The 17,125-nt window shown below is 40.3% G+C and overlaps 1 long non-coding RNA gene across 1 annotated transcript in view; it reads right to left on the reverse strand.

The window, feature by feature from the left end:
- Positions 1 to 9,341: 9,341 nt before the first annotated feature.
- LOC131492961 (uncharacterized) overlaps positions 9,342 to 17,125 on the reverse strand; it is a 9,241-nt gene continuing 1,457 nt past the window's right edge. Inside the window, exon 2 of the long non-coding RNA XR_009252370.1 lies at positions 9,342 to 9,596. This is a non-coding gene — a long non-coding RNA (uncharacterized LOC131492961). The remainder of the gene's footprint in view (positions 9,597 to 17,125) is intronic.

Genomic DNA, 17,125 nt, shown 5'->3' on the forward strand with positions numbered 1-17,125 from the left:
AGTCTGGTCTTGTAAGCAAGGATATATATATATATATATATATATATATATATATATATAGAGAGAGAGAGAGAGAGAGAGAGAGAGAGAGACTGGAAAGAAATACAACACATTTTAACTATGTTTGGGTTGTAGTATATGGCTTACTTTTTTTTTTCTTTACCTTCTTTTTCCTGTATTTTCCAAATTGAATACCAAGAATGTGTATTACTTTCACCAATTCTAATTTTTCAAGTAAAAAAAATTTTAAAAATCTGGAATAATGATCTACAACAAATCACTGTGTTACAGAAAGATTTTTAAATTTAAGTTGACAATTCAGTTATTCCCAAATTCAGAATATTTTCACATGGGCAACGTCATGGGAAAGAGTTGATTTTAGTTTAACTTCAGAAGGATGAGAAAAGAATGAGTTTATCTGAGCAGTATCTATATTTTTATAGAGACCTTGGTAACCTTGGAATAAAGGAGAAAGATGAATGCTTTATGAATGATACAGACTTAAAAATGAGGAAGGAATCTGAGAAGCTTGGATCATTTTCTTTTTTAGAACCAACAGCTTAAATGAAGCGCTCTCAGCTTGTAGAGTGGTATGAAAGCCCCCCCCCTTCATTAACATATTTTCTCTACACACCTTTATGCTCACATATATAGACATACACAGCTTATTAACTCCTTTAGTTAAGAGGAATGAGTCAAAGGTTTTGTCTTCTAATAAGTAGTTGCTTTGTTATATTCAACGTGGCACCGTAATCTTTGATCTTCCCTTAAAATACTTCTTTGGAAATCTCACAACTATCCAGACTTTTTTGGATGTTCAAACACTTTCCTAAATCTGGGTTCTGATAAACATTAAGAAATAATCATAATGCAGTATACAGTAAGCCATCCTAGTAGAGTTTGGTCTACAATTACCTTGTGATAGCATTTATAGCAAAATTTGATTATAGCATCCCCAATTGAGAATTTCTGGTAGTCTGTGGTAGGGATAAGAATGGATTTCATGATTTAGAAGATGAGATAGGTAAATTAACGCTATATGTAAGATTTTGGAGAAACATCTACTTTGTGGGCACTTACTGTACGTGTCTGTTTCTGTATAGCGGTGTACCTGGAACCCACTCTGATGTCGCAGATTCCTACTTAAGAACTGTAATTGACCAAATGCTTAATCTACACCCGAGCTGCTATGAGGCATCTTATATACACAGTGTCATTTGATCCTTAAAAGGATTCTTCAAAATAGATAATTTTCATCTCCGTCCTATAGATAAGCAAGCAGAAATTCAAAGCATGTGAGTAATTCACCTAAGGTCATGCACTTAGCAAGTGGCAAAGGCAGCCTTTGAAGCCAGGTTTATCTATATGTGATATGTGTTTCATTGTATCACACTAATTCCCATCTCATCTATTGGTTAAAGTTGGCTTTTTAACATCCACACTTCCTTTACCTTATATGCTTTAAAGTGATGGAAATATCTGTAAAAATGTTCCGTAATTTTGTCTAATATTCTGAAGAATATCTTCAAGTATCCCTTTTTAAAAATTTATTTATATTTGAGACAGAGAGAGAGAGCGAGAGCATGAGCTGGGGAGGGGCAGAGAAGGAGACACGGAAGTTGAGGCAGGCTCCAGGCTCTGAGCTGTCAGCACAGCGCCCAGTGTGGGGCTGGAACCCACGAGCTGTGAGGTCATGACCTGAGCCAAAGTCGGACGCTCAACCGACTGAACCACCCAGGCGCCCCTTCAAGTATCCCTTTAAGGAAGACGGCCACTCCTTAGGTGGTCCTGATTTTGCAAAACACTTTTGGAGGTGTCACTATTATTTTAAAAGCTGGAAAAGAATATTATAGTGCTTGCTGGCTTCTCCTCCCCTTTATAAGGGGTAGTGTGCATGCTTTCTGCTTTCGTCATTGACTATGTCTCTTCTGTGATGCCATGCAGAATTGAGTTGATTTGTGACAACAGAAATGATTCTAAGTTGCTCTGTATATAAATTACATTCCTATTCTTGGTACTAAGTGAACTTTAAAATCAACATCTAAATTCTTTGATACTGTGTTGCTTAAAAAATTGTCTTTCCAGTGAGATTGTTACTGAGAGCACTCTAATTTTTTTTTTTTTTTTTTTTTTTTTTGTCTACCAAAACGTTTTTCTGTCTGTGTTTCAATCTGTCAAATGCTGGTTTGGTTTATACAAAGGATGCAGACTTCTTCCTGGACTTCACATTCGCCGAGAGATTAATTGTTCTCTTAGGTACCTTCAACTGTCCACTTAGAACAGTGCTTGGCAAACAGTATGTGCTCCATGCATGTTTGTTAAATTGTTTCTTAGCAAAACATCGTGCCCCCCGATACAGATGCTTATCTTTGAAATTTGGGACTCCTGAATGGGCAGAAGAAGCCTTAATTTTGGATTCCCTTGTACCTCCATGTCTTCTACGGAAGTCAGAGAGGGAAGGGTCTGGACTACTTGCTATCCACAGGTCCCATTCCCTTGGGATTTACCTGGAGGTTCAGGCATCGACGACCAGCTGCCTTTCTCCACTTAACCTTTGGTTAGAGGCGCTGGCCCTAGAAAGGGCCCCACCCTAGTTGGCTGCCTTGTCTGGACCCTCTCCCCTTCCTCTGACATCCTTCCTGTGCAGTCACCCTGTGCTCGCCTAGCATCAGCACCTCCATACTTTGAATGCCCTGCTATTGGATTTAGGGTATTAACCTTTACCTTGGTCTTCGATAGCTTTTCCATGGAGTTTTCATGACTCTTGTTTATTATTTGTAACTCACATGTTGTGACGGGTCTATTCACAAAGAGCATGCCTTCTACAAGCTTCTACTAACACATTTTGCTGTCAAGCATTATTGCCAGTTGTTTGGTAAGGCAGGTAAGGAAATAGTTCAGGGTTATGAGCCCCAGGCCCTCCAAAGAGAGTGATGGGGAAGTGGGTCATCCTATTGCCTTTAAGCACTTCACAGTCTACCTCTCCTGACAGCTGGGACCATCGGTCTTCCCAGTGCATGGCATCTTTCCCAGCAGCCCAGGGAGTTCTAGTTTTCATGCTGTGTTCCACAGAACCCCAAGATTCCACAAGGGTCCTTCTGTGACTCTTCAAACATTTGTCTCAATTTTTAACATGAGTGTGTAGAAACTTTAAAGGATGCATACATCAGTCTATTTTACAACCAGTGTTAATACCAGAGGCAACTAATTTGTGTTCTTTCTGATGGGCTGATTTTATGAAATCATAATAATACATAAATGCTATGAACTGGAATTGGTAAATACATTCATCTGTAACCTAGATACTGGCTGTCCCTGGAGGCAGCCTCTAGTCTCATTCATGTTCTGTGCTGTCCAGACAGGGGCCCTGCCCTCAGCTCTCAGCCCTTCTCGTCTCTCTTCTGGGTTAGCAGGCAGCAGGCACTCTTCTGGTTTCCTCCCAATCCATTCCCAGCAGCAGCGAGAGCAAGCCTGCTCAAAATCCTTCCGATATTACCCATCTTTTTTTGGTTCTCATTGTTGTTTCATTTGTGTCCTGCCCGCCCCGCCCCAGGTTTATTAAGACATAATAGACATATAACTGTTGTGTAAGATTAAAGTAGACAACGTGTTCATTTGATACGTTTATAAATTGTAAAATGAGTACCACCATAATATTAGCCACCACCTCTATCCTGCCGCATCGTTACCATTTCTTTTTTGTGTGGGGTGAGAATGTTAAGATCTACTCTCTTAGCAGCATTCAAGTATATGGTACAGTATTACTGGCTGCTGATTGGTGATTGGTGTAATCACCATGCTGTATATTAGATCCCAAACTTGTTAATCTTAGAACCCAAAGTTTGTACCTCTTGACGAATATCTCCTCCTTTCCCTCAACCCCCCTCTACTCGCTGTAGTTTGTTTTTTAAGATTCCGTAAATACAGTATTTGTCTTTCTCTGAAATTTCACTTAGCATAATGCCCTCAAGCTTCATCCAGGTTGTTGCAAATGGCAGGATATCCTTGTTGCTCATTGCTGGCTAACATTCCATTGTGTATACATAATACCACATCACATCTTCTTCGTCTAGTCATCTCTTGGTAGGCACTGAGGTTCATGGTTGAGATCCATAGTTCCCCATCTTATTTAGAGTAAAAGCCCAAATCGTTGCAGTGGTCTACAAAGTCCTATACCATTCACCCTCAACCCCTGCTTGATGCTTTCTGTTCCTATTGTCCAATCTCTCTTTGGCCCCGCTGGCTTCCTTTGCATTCCTCCAACATGCCAGCTATACCCCTGCCTCATGGCCTTTTCTCTTAATGGTCCCTCTGCCTAAACATATTTGCTCAGCTGCACCCACCACCCCCAGGTTTTTACTGAAACACTGACTTGTCTTCCCTGACGTGACAACACCCTCCTTCAAATCCCTCCCCCCCCATTTTCCTTTCCCCCTTTTCCCCGGTCCACTAAAATTGTGTAAAACTTCTCTACTAACGGTAATGTTCAATAGCAATGTTATCACCATCTAACGCTGCATATTTTGTGTCTTTGTTTATTGTACCCCTTCCTCCAGTAGAAAGTAACTCATGTTGCCGGCAATCTCTGAATATTTTGTTCCCCGCCGTTCTTACGACACAACAGTTGGTAGATTGTCAGTAAATACTTGAATTCTCTAGAAATAATCCATGAGCCCCAGAACATTAATAAATAGGCTAGATTTTCCAGGGACTTTTGTGGGGGAGATGGACAACATGGCTTATGTCCAAGAGGAGATTCTCCTTTCAATTACTCCTTTCCTGAGAATAGAGACCAAATTATTTGGACTTAAGAGAGCTGCTCTCCTAGTGCCTTGGATATCTGTGTCAACAGATCCTTTCTAGGTTAGTACAACACGTAATCAAGCAAACCATGAACTGATATTCATGGGAATATCAGAGTGAGATGCGCCATAACACAAAAGGATTTCGGAGGAGAAAAGGTTTATGAAAATTCGTTTTGATATTACCTTTAAGTGCAATGATGTATATAAGCCCAAATAAGTACCTTAATTTTTTTTTTCATATTTTTCCTAAACTTCACCACCAACCACTTGCCCCCTCACATCTACCACCACCCCATTGATGAGGTAAAGCCAAACTTATTGTCCAAAGGTGGATTATGCAAGCCATTTGCTTTTTCCTTGTCCCTATTTTGTTTGTAGACTTTTGGCCATTGCTGTATTGTTTCCCACCTGGAATGACAATATGTGAAGGTACGATTGAGGTGGTCAATGTTATCACTTACGGTAAAAAGCTGGGTGGGGAGAAAAGAAAAAGCATTGGCTAAAAGGAAATTTTACGAGCCCATATGGATTGTACATCCATGAATTTCATTAGCACGCATAACTGATAGCAATACCAATGCATTAGAAATGACATTCTTGGGGGTGCCTGGGTGGCTCAGTTGGTTGAGCGTCTGACTCTTGGTTTCCGCTGCGGTCATGATCTCACGGTTCATGAGTTCAAGCCCCACGCTGAGAGCATGGAGCCTGCTTGGGATTCTCTCTGCCCCTCCCCCACTCACTCTCTTTGTCTCTCTCTCAAAATAAACAAATAAACTTAAAAAAAATTAAAAAAAAAAAAAAGAAATGACATTCTTTGCTATCCAGTTTGCTTTATTATAGCACACAGGTATTTCATTAACACACATAAGCAAGAGCAATACACATGTAGTAACAAACGAGTTTCCTTTACTAGCCTTTTTGCAAAGTTAGTGAGCGACGATTTTGAAGGCCGATCTACCGGTATATGGTATATGTAAATGTAAGCACCTCTGTATGCTATGGCGACATCTTTAAGTAATTGAAAGCTCAGCATGAAAGTTGTGTCCAGCCTCAAGACCACTCTCAGTTAAAAGGTTAATCCTTTTAACAGTTGAATAGGCTGCCCTCTCAGACATATCTCAGAGAAGAGAATTTATTATATGAGGTACAATCTCATTGGGGATGCGAGGTAAATAACCTCATTAAGAATGGAACGTGAAGGAGACACAGTACTATTCAAATAGGGCAAAAGGGGGCCAACAAGGTAAAACAAAAGGCAGTTATGGAAGTCAACCACTGCTTTTATTTTGTATTTCGTCTTTCGTGCTGAATAGAGCAGATTAAAAGGGCAAGCTGCTTAGCATTGAGAGGGGCCTAAAGGAAAGAGGGCTGGGTAAATTCTTTTGGGGAAAAGCAATAGAGTAGAACATAGCCTGTTGGTCATTGATTAATTGAAGAATCCCAGAGGGTAGAAAATGTTGACTACCACGAGGGCTGTAAATAAAGAGATCCTTCTGGATCTAAAAACTCTGATAGACCTTGGGCACTTGTTTCCCAGAGGCATGGATATCTTCTGATTGATGGCTTGATTAGCTCTCCTCTTGTTTGACTGAGCTTTCTTGTTATGCTGGAATGTCAAAATCATTACCTCTCTATGAAAAATCCCTCTTCCACTGGAGGTACTGGGCAGTGGGCTCCTGCCAGTTACAATCTTTGTTTATTGTCATCTACATCTCTATCATCTATAGTTGTTGTCGTTCACCTATCATCAAAAAAGTGAAATTGCTCTTGAGCCTCCAGAATTAAATATTCCTACATGGCAAGAGTAGACGGGTCTTGGAGGTTGTTTGCTTCAGGCTTCTGCCTTTAGATTGGTAAAGAAGTAATGGATATAGAACACTTTGATATCTTCTATTTTTGTCAAACAAACAAACAAACAAACAAACCCATGTCAACACTTGGGCAACACCCTTGCCAGTGGGGACTGTGGTATGTTTGTACGACATGAATTAACTCTTACACAGCTAGCTCTCAGGAGAGTGAGGTCAGTATAACTCAGAAGTCATGTTGGTCAGACCTGATTTTTCTCAGATCGTTAATGTTTTGCATCATCCGACAGCAGCTGAATACAGCAAGCTGTGGAAGAACACAGAATATAGAACCTACAGCCAAACTAAAGAAAAAGACCATCCTGTGAACAGTCAGCTATGTGTCTTGTCTTGGAGATGCTTCGTGTGTGGTTCTTTCTGATCTTTTGGTATTTTGCTCTTGTCTCCACTAATCAGCAGCCCCAATCCTTCATTTTGTCTCTTCTTATGTAAGCTACCTTCTGTCTCTCTGTTGTTGTTTTTTAAATTGTGCTAAAATGTACATTTTTTTAAAGGTAAAAATTCCTGTGTTTACCATAGTATTTTCAAGTTACTAAGTTTACTTGACTTTTTTTTAACTGAGAATATTTTTATTAGGCTTATTCTTCTTTTTGTTGGTGTTTTTGTTACAATGTTGCTGAAGTTTTGAGTGGTCTGCTTTGAACTCTATTTCTCCTGTAAGTCCTGTGATTTTGCAGAATGCAAGTATTTTTTGGAACACATATATCTCTTACAGCAGAAGAGCCTGTATTGCATTTTCTTAATGCACGTTATATGGCTATTATAACTGATCATCTTCAGGGTCTGTATTAGGAAGCTAAACTCAGGTTGGAGCAGGGTTATCTATAAAGAGTCAGTAAGAGATTCCAAGATTAGCTAGGAAACTCGCTGAAATTTTTGCAGGCTCGTTAGTGTCAAAGTCCAGAAGTCTCCCAACCTATCAATCTTACTGCAATGTTCTCATTCCTCAAGTCTCTCCTACCTTCCGTGAGTGAGGATATATAAAATGCTGTCCTAACTTACTATGGTAACTTCTCTGAACTTTCTTGAAACCACTAGAAACAATTTTTGGTGTCAAGCATATGGCTTACTCAACACACGATAAAGTCCCTTTCTAAATCTTTTTCGGTTACGTAAGACTTCTGAGTTTTCAGATGGGACATTTATTTTCTTCTCTCTACTCTGCCCCCCACCCACCACTTAGGACTCTTATTCTGTTCTCTGATGCCTATGCTTATCGTCAGTTGGACACATCACATGGACTTGATCTTAAGGGTGCTATTTCAGTCCAATAAGCATGTATTAAACATGTACTATACACATAGGGAACTCTGCTAATGAGTTTCTGTTAACTCTCCCAGATCAGAAATTGATGTCTCACCAAAGAACTTCTAGGGGCTGTATCTCAACCCAAACAGCAACCAGACTGGAATAGGGACTCAAATATTCTCTAAGTGCCTCTTAAGTCTCTTAAGGGACTAACCCCCATATCTTGCTGGGTGACCTATTTGCTACGATATCTGCAAAGAAGCTGGGAGCCAAGAGGAGGAAAGTTGGAGGCCGATGGGCATTTATGCCTCAGAAGCAACCTTATTTTGTAGCAGGTTTCATCCGTGGAATTAGTTTAACGACGAGTATATGGGTGTGTACGTGCGTGTGTGTGTGTGTATGTGTTCAAATTCCTCCACAAAAGACCTTGAAACCTGAAGTGTCTCAAAAGCTAAATTTCTCCACGTCACAAGGCCATAAAGCTGGCCTGGAATAGTGAAATTCCCATGAAATTGAATTGATCCTCAAATTATTGCTTAAATGATAGGACAGTAGAAACTTAAGAGCATATTAATGCTAATGGGAATTGCTCAGCTAATGCTGTGTAAGACCAGTTGGGAACTGCACGAGACATGCTACAAAAGGGCCATTATGCTCATCTTTTCATAGATGCATGATTTGTTTTATTCTTAAAACATTTGAGGTTTAAAGTTTTTATACGACGCTTTATGAATAGAAGTGTAATGAGGTTGAAAACCAAAATAGTGCTCACCACTCTGCATAGAAATAGGAAAAAAAAAAAAAAAAAGAAGCGTTAACCGAATGTTGCCCAGTTGAATCCCTATTTCTAAAAATCCAATTTAATTTTTTATTACTTGTCTCATTAACCCCAAGATTTAGAAAACTGAATGCTACCTGAGTAAAATAAGAGTGGCAATGCAAAATACTTTTAAAAGACGTAGTTTGTCTTTTGCTCTTCTCTTAAACATCTTACAACGAAAATATTCTTACATTATAAAACGATTTGTGCAACACATACGTGATTTATCCCCAAGTTTGAATCTACCCGTCTTAAATGTACACCGAGCCTTTATTTATGCTTTGAAAATACAGTAGATAAAAAGCATAAGTGTTTCTGATATTATGTTTTGTCATCTCCGGCTAAGAAGATTGAAATCTTGAGAAACAATTTTCTGAAGAAATGAAATCGTATGCCCTCCTGAACCCTTGGGGGAAAATAGCCTCTCTGTTTGCTCAGAATATGAAACAGTGAAACAGTACAAGTAAAGCAGACAGCCATGTCATGCATGTCACATTTCTATTTGTACCGTTTGAAATGATGTTTTAAGGTTTTCTGGGGTTTTATTTATTTATTTAAGAAATAACTGGAACAAATAATATGTGCACAATCTCACTGATGTAAGAGTTTCCAAATCAGTTGTATTTATTTTCCGGGAAATGTGAAAGTTTGCTTTATAACCCTTTAGAACCCTATGTTCCATAACTTCACAGAAAATATGTAAAAGAGAAGATTTGGGAAGTGCTATTGTGGTAACGTTTCTGAAAACGTAAAGAGAATCCTTCAACGTCTTTGTTTCCTGGATCCTAAGAGAGTCCTCAGTCGACTGGCTTCACAGGGTGAGTGGAAGGATACCTCATAGAGGAAGAGAACTTTCTAAAAGGCAAAAAATGAAAAACATTGTTAATATTTGAGCTACTATTTTTTTTTTTTCAAAGGAAAATGATCACATTTAAAGTAAGCTTTTCTGGATATGGTCATTTCTCATCCCTTAAGGTAATACACATTCCCCTTGGGTTAGATGATAGTCCAGATAATTCAGTATTGTTGAAGTTGGAATGGAAGAGTCTGTAAAACCCAAAGTACTCTCTCTCTCTCTTTTTTTTACAAGTTGACATAATACATCCAAACACTTTTGACAGCGCTTCTCGTGCACTTGTTGGAAGACTTTGGACTTCAGGAGAAGAGTTTTCCTTCTCCTCATTTATGAATCTGATTAGGTAAATCATATAAGTAAGATTTTTAAATTTTACTCTGCAGCTAAACTATATTCTAAAATGGTAACAGTACATAACTGAGCAAAATCACCTGTCAGAGGCAGTTTGTAAATAACGAAATAAAAATCCATCTCCATATTTATAGTCAAATGTTATTTCTGATGCCAAGTGATTTTCTAAGCTTGATTACTCGCTTTAATCAACAACCTTGGCTCCCAACAGTTTGGCCCACTCCACAAGTCTCGACTTGTTTCCAATGATAAAGATTGGTACCACTAAGTGTAGTCAGTAAATAACTGCCAGAATGGAGTTCCAATGCTGCTCGAGAAATGGCAGCCTCACACTCCTAGGCTAATGGCCTTGGAGGAAAAGCACATACCTGGCATATTTATTTAAAAATCAATTGCTTTACTGTGGAGTCACATCTTGTTTACCATTTTGACTCAGAAATACATCTCTTCCAGCTTCCTTAAGAACTCAGGAAACTGTTGGGAGCCGCCATGCTTTAAAGCACATGGGATCGCTCAGCCCTAAAATGTTGGTGATCAGAGAAGAGGGATGGGCTCAAGAACTGTGGAGGAAGCTGAGCCACTTGACAACATTCATTCAACTGTTGGTTGCTGATCACTACCTTCAGGAGAGGGTTCCCTGACCTCTCTCTATGTATATTTATGGGCTATCAAAAAAACATATATGTATATATATATATATATATATATATATATATATATATATGCATATACATACGTACACACATTTGTTTATTTAGAAAACACAAAAAAAGTATAAAATAATTAGAAAACACATTCTAAAATATGTGAGTAGAGTTGACAACATCACCTTAGTTTCAGATGTGCAACAATAGTGGTTCGCCATCTCTCTATGTTACATTATACTTACCACAGGTGTAGTTACCACCTGTCACCATAGAGTGCAACTACAATGTCATTGATTCTATTCCCCGTGCTGTGCCTTCTATCCCCATGGCTTATACATTCCATAACTGGAAGACCGTATCTCCCATTCCCCTTCAAGCATTTGCCCACCCCTTCCCTTCCCTCTGGCAACCACCGATGTAGTCTCTGTATTTAAGGGTCTGATTCTACTTTTTGTTTATCTGTTCATTTGTTGTGTTTTAGACTTCACATACGAATGAAATAATGTGGTATTGGTCTTTGTCAGTCTGACTTATTTCATTTAGCATAATACCCTCTACGTCCATCCATGTTGTCACAAATAGCAAGACCTCATCCTTTTTTTATGCCTGCGTAATTATTTATGTGCCATCTAAAATAGTGATAGAGCAGCCCTTGTTCTCAGGTTGTTTTATAAAAAGTTTTTTGGGGGGGGCATTTTTATGTGCGTTAATTCTTTATGCTTGTGTTAGAATTTTATTGGCTGCAAGTTGTAGAAATCCAACTAGTTTAAGGAAGAGGGGACTATTTTAGAAGTGTACAGGTTTATCTTATATGACCTAAATTTAGGCAGAGGAGGCATGTGGCTAGACCTTAGGGACAATGGGATCTAGACATTCAAATGCCTGAGAACTGCTGCTCTATCCAATTTTCAACCATGGTTCGCTCTGCTTGATTGTTTTGCCCCCGACCACTGTAGAGCAACGCTCTCTATGTGGCGGAGAACACACGGCCAGTGACACCAAGCCTTGCATGTCACAGCTACTGCCACTAGATTTGCCAGTTGTCATTTCCAAGTTCTAGCTCAGTCAAGCCCAGACAGGCATACCTCTAGACCCAACTGGCATGGCCAAGGAGGTCATACAGCCCCCACAGGGGTCACAGGGCTGGAGAGAACGGGGCTGGGGTGGGGAGAAGTTCTCAAGAGAAGGGAGTTCCACCACAATTTCTAACCAGCCATCCACCACAATTTCTAACCAGAAATATAAGTACACCAGGAACAGAAGCGACAGAGGGTCAAGCAGAATGGTCTGAATGCTCAATATATATTTAAGAGTGACTGCCTTCCAGATAATTTTTAGGGCTCGAGAACTATGACTGCCCTTCAAACTACAGAATTGGTAAGAACAAATCTCCCACATTTCCTTGACCTCACCACAGAGATTACCTGAGGTGACACTACAGTTAAGGACGTGGGCTCTGGAGCCAGACTCCCTGAGCGGAAATCCACCCTGCTGGCTGCGTGACTTCTGGCAAGTTCCTTAACCCCCTGTATCTCCACTTCCTCATCTGCTAAATGGAGATGGTACCCGCTTCAGAGGGATGTCTGAGGATTCGGTGAGGTTCCAATACGTGTACCTGATAAGTAGTTAAGAGCTTAAATAAATGTCAGCTATTATTACTAGTATTATTATTCTCACAGTTACATAATAAGAAAAAGAAACTCTACCGGAAAAATATCTATGTGTCTTTGCAGAAGCTCCTCCTTCCTACCCTCTCGGCGTGCAAAGCTCCAACAATGCCACAGATCCAGCTTTGCTCCTCTGGTGCTCAAAGCATCCTATAGGCAGAAAACACTGACACGCTACGGTTGAGTTGCTGATGCTGCTCTCCCTGTGTCCTGTGGGAACTTGGAGAGTATGGACCATGTCTGGTTTGTTTCTATATTTTTAGACTGTAGTAGATAGGTGGAGATCAATTTCTGGTGGTACGACTAAAAGCATGCACATTTCTTAAAAAAAATTTTGTAACGTTTATTTTTGAGAGAGAGAGAGAGACTGAATGCAATTGCGGGAGGGGCAGAGAGAGAGGGAGACACAGAATCCGAAGCAGGCTCCAGGCTCTGAGCTGTCAGCACAGAGCCCCACGTGGGGCTCGAACTCACAAACTGTGAGATCATGACCTGAGCTGAAGTTGGATGCTTAACCGACTGAGCCACCCAGGTGCCCCTAGAAGCATGCACTTTCCAATTTTCTCCTGTTTTTGTAGCCTCTGCCATTCCACCTGGCATTTCCTCCTTCAATCCTTGTCTTACTGAAATCCTACTAACCCTTCAAAGCCCGGTTCAAATGCTGTAGTTTTTGGCAGGCATTCTCTGAACAGCCAGCCAAGTGTCTGCAATCCTTCAGCACACTTTCCTTCCCAGTCACATAACACTGTCATGGGTGTACGTACTGGCTTACCTAAAAGTAAATGGGACATAGAGGTTTTTGTTTTTATAGCTGTATAAAGAAACTATGTAGTCAAATGAATGTACCTCTTTGCTTATAGGTAGGGCATATGTAACCAATCCTGGTTTAAAAAAATGTAGCTTAATGTGTTTATAAACATAGTTCTGTGCCCCTACAGCCAGCAAAGGGCCCATTCCGTTCCTAAATTTTTATAATTTAACTTTAAAACTATTATCATCTACTTGGTAAAAAGATGGCATCTATTAAAAGATTCTTTCTATTATAAGATAAATTGGAAATTCGGATTCCTGGCTCTATTAGATTTTAATTTAATTCAAATTGTTAAGCATAGAGAAGCCAAATAATCTTGAGAAGCCAAAAGAAAATGTGCAAAAAGGGAAGAAGAGACAGGTGGGATTTATGCTATTTCCTAGAAGGTTTCGGGGATCAGATTAAAAAGTAGTGAGCAGTCTATGGAGAAAGACCCGCTGCCAATTTAAAAAATGTGAATTACAACCGAGGGTAACTAATGTCCGAGGCGCCCTTAATTGTGAGAAATTACAGTATTCCCAACCTCAAGTTGCATAAAAGTGCTTGTTTCTCTGCACTTTTTACAGTTCAGGTGGCCATCTTGTTTTCCAAGAGGAGGTGCCATATTTGACAGAGAAGGAAAAACTTGGGTTTGGTTGTAGTTTCAGCTGGAGACCCTTGTCTATACAGACAGAGGACATGACACCTGTGTCGGTGACGATCCAAAGGCATGAGATCTGGGGGCACTTGACTGTGAGCCACAGTATCCTTTCTGTTTCACTGTTGGCAAGCCTTTATCTTCCCATTCCACAAATAGCAAGTATTCCTTCATGGGATATTTTATCTAAGTATTCATCAGTATTAAAAAAAAAAAACCCAATATACTTTACTTCAATGGCTATATCAACACGATTAAATTAAAAAAAAAAAAAGGTGGTGGTGGTTGGCGGCGGGGGGGGGCGGGGAGAGATCTTCTGGGTGATTTACTTAAAAAACTCTATTACTTTAAAAAAAAATCACTATTTCTATTGGCTGGCTCTACATAGGTCACCATGGCTCTGTCCTCAAAAGCCCAACAGAACAGACTGGACTATTTTAAGAATGTAGGAGCACCCTGTCAAATAATTTGCTAGACTGGTCTTTTCCCCCAGTGATTTGATGGATTTCCAAAGCCGATCCCTTCATCTGATTACATCTCCCAGCTTCCATCTCAAGACTGGTGTCATCTGTTTTTCTCTTCCTAATTCCCTCCCCAATTTCTCCTCCCCTCTACCATCTCCTCTTCACTGGCACTTTCCTATCAGCCCAGATGCTCAAGCTTTTGGCATCCCCAAGGAATCTTTCCTGTATCCTGCCTCTCTGACGCTTAGTCTGTTCCCTCCTCTTTCCAAACAAGTATCTGAAAAAGAAAAGTCTATTCCTGCTGCCTCCACTTTAACCCCAGAGTCTCGCTTCTCTCTCCAGCGTTTATTGCAGGTACCTTGCAAAAGTCACCAGGGTCCAGCTAATGTCTCGCTCAGTGGCTTTTTTCTTTGTTAGGCACGGTTGACAACTCCCTCGCCACGATCTGTCTGCAACTTCCCTTTCCTCGCTCAAGCTCATTGCTAGTTCTGGCCTCCTTTCTCAGTCTCCTTCAGTGTCTGGCCTTTCTCCACCTAGTCTGTCATTCATTAATGGCTGACATTATTTTCGGGTCTCTTCTTGCTACCTTATACTTTTTTTTACTGGTGGACTCATTCATCCCCACTGTTGTAACTATAGAGCATGCCCACACGCTGGGAACTCCAAATTTGGCATTTCCAGAGCTGAGATGGTCGTAAATGACACCTGATCCCATACTTTTTACTTCTAACTGTTCATTCCCTGTTTCGCTATCATTTATCTCTATGTTACTTCCTTATGCTTAAATTCCCCAGGGGCTCCTTGCCATGCGCTTCCCTACCTTCAGTCACGTCACACACCAGGCTGTCCCTTGAACCTGCTAGATCTTTCATTCTTCTCAGCCTCTATCCTAGCTGATCCCTCTCCCTGATCTCCTCCTGTTTGGTTTGCTGCTTGAAGACTCCCTGTTTCTAAGGTCCAACTCAAATCTCAGTTTCTCTATGAAACTTTTTCTGGTTCTCCTTTCCCCTAAGCCTCAACTGGAACCAATCCATTCCTCTGTTGTGCTTTTATTGTACTTGGTTCATACTGCTAGGGACATAGTGTTATTGTTATTGATGTGTCTAAAATGTAGGGACGCTGAGGGTCAGGATCACATCTCATTTATCTGTCCACCTCATATCCTTAGTTCTAACACCTCTGCACATGTAAATGCTCAATAAATGTATATTGACTGATGGGTGACTAGACTGGCTAAACTCACAGATGGTTTTGGTGAAGTCTATCTCCTGTCCACAATGATATCACGTATCGAGGAACCCAAAGAAGAAGAGAACTTCCAAAAAAACTACAATCCCTCTGATATTGTTACAGTATATAGCCTCAGTGTTCTTGGGATTGTTATCAGCAACGATGCATCTATAAATATTGTTCATTTTGATGATGACTTTTTTTTTTTAATTTTAGAATCTTCTCCAGTTTTCATCTATAATTCTTAGTATCACCCCCTGCCTTTTCCCCCACCAAGGTTAGCTTTTGTTACTTCTGGCCACGTGGTTTGCCTGTTTCAACCGACAGTTTTGCCTATGAGAACAGGTCCCACAACGAATACCATCATCTGGGAAATCAAGAACTAGAAACTGCTGAGCCACTAGGAACAGAAGAGGAGGCTGGCACTTGACCTGAGGAGCACTGGGCCATTAGCCTGGCTCTAGTTTTTCTGGCTAAAGCCACTGTAGTCGTGAAAACTGTCTTGTTTCTAGAACCCTCCAGGACCCAAATGTCACCTTCTCTATCCATACTGTTCATTTTTTATTGCACTCCCACTTCTCTCTCTCTTTCTCTTTTCTGCCACCTTGTTCCATAGAGGATTTAAGGTGGTTTATTTGGTACATAAATATATCAAGATAACATACATTAGGAGTAACTTTTAAAATGTCAGTGAGAAAGAGAAATAATAGAGAAATAAAATGGAGCCAGGGTTGAAGCTAATTCCAAAGTGCTTATTTTCAAATGTCTAAATGTTTGCTAGGGGCAGAATTTAGTATTTCCAATTTGACTCTGAGCTTTTCTGCTGCCAGTAAGAAGACGAAAAGTCTGATAAGCTATGTGAGTCATGATATCTATAAGTAAAAGCAAAATCAACTCCCCCCGCCACAACTATTTCTTGTGCTAAGACCTGAAAGACATCTCAAGAAGCGGATCTTGGGTAATATTCTGACTGATACTCGCAACTACGTCTTTGTCATAGATGAATATGTGTCTTTCTTTTTAAAATAACATGTGCAGGATGGAGTATGATATGATTACTCAGCTTGAGCTTCATTTCAGGCTAGGGAAGTCTTGTGAACTAATCAGAATTTCATTTGGATTCCCGGGAATCTGGACTCTTCTTCCTGGACCTCTGGTGGGTTTTCCTGAAGTAGGCTAGATCTGAGGTAGTTTCAGGACATTGTATGCAGAGGCACAGGGGCAGAGTTTGCTAACTTCCAAATCTGTTCACAACGGGTAGGATAACTTCGTACAGTGAATAATACATGCATTCAATGAGGCTGGTTGCCCAGTTGGGATGAAATGGCTCATGTCTGCCTTAGGAATTGTGGATGGCAAAGCATGGGAATGATAGAGTGCAGGAAGCATATGGGTACGTACACGCATTCTCATTTTCCTTAAATAACAGAATGGGATAACACGTTCTTACTATATCTGTCCTCTGCACAGAAGGGGCACCATACCTCCCTGTTGGCCAATATCAGGAGGGCTCTTCTGTTCTCCGTGCCACTGCTCACTCTGCCTTCTGTTATTCATAAGCCAGATGACAAAGACCTGCCCTGGGTGACTTCTTGGTCCCTCTTGTGTTTCTTTTTTTTTTTTTTTTTTTTTTTTGTGGGCGGGGTGGGGGATCGTTCACTTGGTTTTTCTTTTTTTTCTTCTTTTTCAAAAATATAATTTATTGTCAGATTGGTTTCCAT

Source organism: Neofelis nebulosa, chromosome 2 (genome assembly GCF_028018385.1).
Source record: "Neofelis nebulosa isolate mNeoNeb1 chromosome 2, mNeoNeb1.pri, whole genome shotgun sequence".
Classification (NCBI taxonomy): domain Eukaryota; kingdom Metazoa; phylum Chordata; class Mammalia; order Carnivora; family Felidae; genus Neofelis; species Neofelis nebulosa.